Raw genomic sequence first — 5,545 nt, 5'->3', positions numbered from 1 at the left:
TTTAAAACACTTACTCCTCCTACCTGTCTCAAAGGATCTTGCCCAACAGGGCTATATTTATGAAAGTGATTTGCAAACTGAAAATTCTGAACATAGGTTAGTTGTCACCATTGTTAGCAAGTGTGCCTCTGTTCATTTACAGGAGAAATCATACCCCCTGTGAAATGGCTCAACCTTTCCCACTGCACAGGACAAGACAGGAAAGGCCTGCTTGGCTTTGTTCCCTCCCCCCTCCTCACATCTGTGCCTTGTTCTCATTGTAAATGTGGGTCCATGGAGCACGCAGGTAAAGCCAAGAGGTCTCAGCTGCTGTGCACCCACCACCTGCCCCAAGCCTGTGACAATGGCCCTCTGGGGTTTTCTTCCCACCCCTACACCTATCACTTTCCTCCTTTGCCTGCAGGGAACATGGGTTTGAGGAGTCGTGATTTTATTCCTAATTGCATGTGAAGTGTTATATACCCTGTGGAGCACGTAAAATGTTAATCTATTTTAGTCCCCATTAATTTCTCACCCCTTTTCATTTATAACTTTTTCTCTTTTCTCTATAATGCTCCCTTTTCCCTAATGGGTTTGTAAATTCCCCTTTTATTCCCTTCCACCTCCTGGCAGGCATGAATTCAGTCTCCAGTGAGGTTGTCTGCATGTTTCCCCTTCAGTCTTCCTGGAGCCCCATTGCCTCTGAAGGGAGGAGTCCGAGGGTGGGTCAGGAGCCAGAGTGACCTTCTGACGTCCAGCTCTCTGGCCTGACAATGTCTCACTACAAGATCTTTCCGGTGGACAAGCTGTTTATGACTTGTTGCCAGCAAATGGGACTCCAGGTACCTGCCCAAAGTGCACTTGACAGGCATGTTGTATAGAGCCGTAAATTAGAGGGTGGCTTAATTCCCCTCCTCTGACTTTCCAGGATTATGCCCTGTGGTCCCATTCTCCTGTGTGGTGCATATAAATTTGCAGCCACTGCACTCAAATGCAAGACATGTCCCACTATTTAACTTTTCTAAATCAAATGAAACATGACCCTGAACTCTCCCTCATTAGAGTAGCAGGCCTCGCCTCTGACGGACAATGCAGAGGTGCCAGGGATCTTACCCAGTGCGCACATTCAGTAGTGACTTCTAGGTGACTTTTCACAAAAGTCACTCCCTGACGTGCCTTGTCCAAACCATCATAGTCTCCTGAAAGTGAGACTATGTCTCACTTTCTCCTATGAGACATAGTCTCCTGAAAGCCTTGCTCCCAGAGTCCAGAGTCAATCCCATCTGAGGGTCTTTCCTAGCCCTGAAAGCCAAGAAGTCTCCCAAAGTAAGACCCCCTCCCTGTCAAGAGGACACTCTCCCTTCATGAGGGCTAGCTGTTCCACCTCCGACCATCTCTCCACCTAACCCCACCACCATTGCAGCATCCAAACATAGTATCTCAAAAATCATTAGAAATATCCCAATGTTCATAGCAGCACTATATACTATAGCCAAGACATGGAAGGAACCTAAATGTCCATCGACAGATGAATGGATAAAGAAGATGTGGTGTGTATGTATGATGGAATAATACTCAGCCATAAAAAAAGAATGAAATAATACCATTTGCAGCAAAATGGATGGACCTGCAGACTATCATACTAAGTGAAGTAAGTCAGACAGAGAAAGACAAATGCCATATGATACTGCTTATATGTGGAATCTTAAAAAAATGCTACAAATGAACTTATTTACAAAACAGAAATAGACTCACGGACATAGAAAACAAGCTTATGGTTACCAAAGGGGAAAGCGGGGAAGGGATAAATTACGAGTTTGGGATTAACAGATCAAACTACTGTATATAAAATAGATAAACAACAAGGACCTACTGTATAGCACAGGGAACTATAGTTAATGTCTTGTAATAAACTGTAATGGAAAAGAAGCTGGAATTTGTTGTACACCAGAAACTAACACAGCATTGTAAATCAACCATACTTCAATTAAAATAAATAAATCAATAAATGAAGCATATGAACAACAACAGAAAAAAAAATTAGAAACAGCTTGGCTAGTTTTTTTAGGTTGAGAAGGCATCTCTTTTGCTGAAGAGACTTTCTGCAGTCTCTTTTGCAAGTTACGGTTTGTTTTTTTTTTAATTGCAATAACAGATTAAAATTTTGCTGTCTCATCTGCTTCAGATCTTCCCCTACCTCTGCCAGCTCAGGACTGATTCAGGCATGGAAGCCTGATGTGGGAAAAGATTCTACCAGCCCATCCCCACTCACTAGCCTCTCCAAGATCAGTCCTCCAGGTAGATGTGAGGATAAAAAGAACGGGTAGTCCTGCAGTGTTGGGTCTACCCAAACACTCCATTTGGAGATCCCTCTCCTGCATCCTGGGGGCCTCCCAGCTGTAGTTTTCTTCTATATCTGGCCTCCTTTTAACCTCTTCCTCAGCCTCTGATCTATCCTTCTGTTGGGGTCACCTGGACCTTTCAGGCCAGGAGTCCACATCTGGCCTGGGAAATAGAGTCATTCTGGAAGAGCGGGCTCCCACAACAGGCTGCATCAGCCAGACTCTCTCCTGGAAGGTTCTTATTTGTAACTCGTAAGTCAGACACCAGTCCCTAGGAACCCTCAAACCCCAGGAAACATGTGTTAAGTTCTCCCCAGTAGTTGTTTCGAGATTCCACCACCTTATCCTCACCACTTGGCTCTCTCTCTAAAGAAATCTTGACTCTAAAAGTTTATAAATCCCCCTCCCCAATTTAATCTTAGCTTCTTCCACCAAGGCAGCAGTTGGCATATCCTGCACGAGTAGCGAGCAAACCACTGTTCTCAGCTTTGGGACCTCAAAGACAGGAGGGGTCTTATTTTAATATCCTGTTACAAATACATAGCATAATGTCAGGCAGTGATAAGAATAATAATGAAAAAATAAACTAGTATAAGGGGAGCAAGTATGACAGTAAGAACTCTTTCAATAGATGACATTAGGGCAAAGATGTGGACAGTTGAGAGTACCAAAGCAGGTATCTGAGGGAAGAGCATTCCAGAAGGAGAGGACAGTGAGTGTGTGGGTCTGGCATGTTTCAGGAGGCCGGACTGGCTGGTGTAGAAGGAACAAGGCAGGTAGGCCAGCCAGGAGGTGGGAATGGTAGCCAAGAATCAGAGCAGGCAGGGTCTCGTAGGCATGGTAAACAGTACGGATGCTATTCTAACAGATAAGAAAATCCTGGTGGTTTTGGAGCAAGGGAGAGGCATGGCCTGAGAAGGGTTAAAGGATCAGGTGGCCTCTGTGTGGGAAATAGACTGTTGAGCAGCCAGAGTGGGGACCCAGTAAGAAGAACCAGGCAAGAGCAGTGACAGGGACCCTAGTAAGAAGTGGCACATTCAAGATATATTTTGAAAACTGAGGCAGCAAGAGTGCTGATAGAAAGCAACCAGGATTTGAGAGAATGAGAGGTGTTTTTTGTTTTTTTTTTTTTTGCGGTACGCGGGCCTCTCACTGCTGTGGCCTCCCCCGTTGCGGAGCACAGACTCCGGATGCGCAGACTCAGCGGCCATGGCTCACGGGCCCAGCCGCTCCGCGGCATGTGGGATCTTCCCGGACTGGGGCACGAACCCGCGTCCCCCGCATCGGCAGGCGGACTCTCAACCACTGCGCCACCAGGGAAGCCCAATGAGAGACTTTTAAAAGGAAGATTTTGAACCTCCCAGGTAGCTCCAGCTAAGACTGATCCTACAGTGTCATCAGGGCAACGCATTGTCCTCAGGGCAAGTACAGCTCTTCATCAAGATTTGCAGAGTCCCAAGGGTACTTGACCATGGAATCTCTCTTAGGGGTCATCTCTTGCCATATCTTAAATAGGTGGTTTTGCAAGGTAACACCTATAAAGTAGTTTTTTCCCAAAGTATGGTCCAAGGTCCAAAGTATGGTCACGGTGATAGACAAAGAGCCAATTATATAGACAGCCTCGTTTCTACTGATTTATATCTGGATCTAAAACCATAAAAGATGAGAAGCAGTTTGATGGGGACATAATTAAAAAATAAGGAGGCAAATTAAAAGAAATATCACATTTAATTCAGTGGCTTTCTCAGTAACCCAATTCAAGCTTAATTTTCAATCATTGCTTAGCTCTTAAGTTTCCTTTCAGGGTTACAGGGAAAAAAAATGTTCACTTAACCTCAAGGTGGTGTCTATCTCTAGTTTTTTAATGACTCCCAGGTTGCCTGTACTGTCTAAACAACATTTTAGTTGCACAGAGATGTATATATATATATATATATATATATATATATATATATATATATATATATATATATATATATATAACTTTTGCAGAGATGTATTCATTTTTAATTGTTACTATAAACTCCCATTGCTCCCTGAAATCTGTACACTTCAGTGCAAGGACTGCAAAATTGAAACGATCTCCAGGGTCAGGCAGGTAACAGCTGTATAGAGGGGCTAGGTGAGGCACTAGGGAGGGATGGGTGCTCTGGAGAACAGCCAGGTTCATGCTCACAGTAAGGCATTCCAATTAAGAAAAGGAAAAGAATTAAACACTGTGCTGACAAAACAAAACACAGTGTTTGTATAAGACCCCTCCCACATTGTCTCTTCTGATTACACGAAACAAGATTTTCTTTTAGAACCCAAGCCTACTTTTCTCCTGGTCAGTTAAAAACAGCTGCTAAAATATGCCCTAACCAGCAAAAAACAAAACCAAACAAGAAGCATTCCTTGGTTTGCTTAGCAAGGACTACTTGCATGTTACTACTGTCCCTCCTGTGAATACTTTATCTGTACTTGTTTTCCATGTGGCCATTTCTTTACTATGCATTTGCAACTTGATTTTCCACTAAAAAGAAGATATCCCTAAAGAGGCAACATTTGTTTTTTTTTTTTTACTTTTCCTTTTGAGCTCTTTAAAAATCCACACAGAATAAAAATGTTTTCACAACTTGTGGTTTCTTCATTCTTTTTTTTTTTCAACATCTTTATTGGAGTATAATTGCTCTACAATGGTGCGTTAGCTTCTGCTGTATAACAAAGTGAATCAGCCCTATGTGTACACATATCCCCATATCCCCTCCCTCTTGTGTCTCCCTCCTACCCTCCCTATTCCACCCCTCTAGGTGGTCACAAAGCATCAAGCTGATCTCCCTGTGCTATGCAGTTGCTTCCCACCAGCCATCCATTCTACATTTGGTAGTGTATATATGTCCATGTCACTCTCTCACTTTGTCCCAGCTTACCCTTCCCCCTCCCTCTGTCCTCAAGTCCATTCTCTACATCTGCATCTTTATTCCTGTCCTGCCCCTAGGTTCTTCAGAACCATTTTTTTTTTTAGATTCCATACATATGTGTTAGCATATGGTATTTGCTTTTCTTTTTCTGACTACTTGAATAATCCTGAATACTTTGCAAAGTGCTTGCATACACTGTATTAGTTAGGATGTGTGAGGTTATGTTACAGTAATAAATAATGCCCAAATGTCAAAAGCTCAACATAATAAAAATTCTTACTTATGCTGCATGTCCAACCTGGGGCATCAGGGCTCTGCTCATTG

The sequence above is a fragment of the Grampus griseus genome, assembly GCF_964374135.1.
Source record: "Grampus griseus genome assembly, chromosome: 1".
In the NCBI taxonomy this organism is placed as follows: Eukaryota; Metazoa; Chordata; class Mammalia; order Artiodactyla; family Delphinidae; genus Grampus; species Grampus griseus.
Note: the sequence above shows the minus strand (reverse complement) of the source record.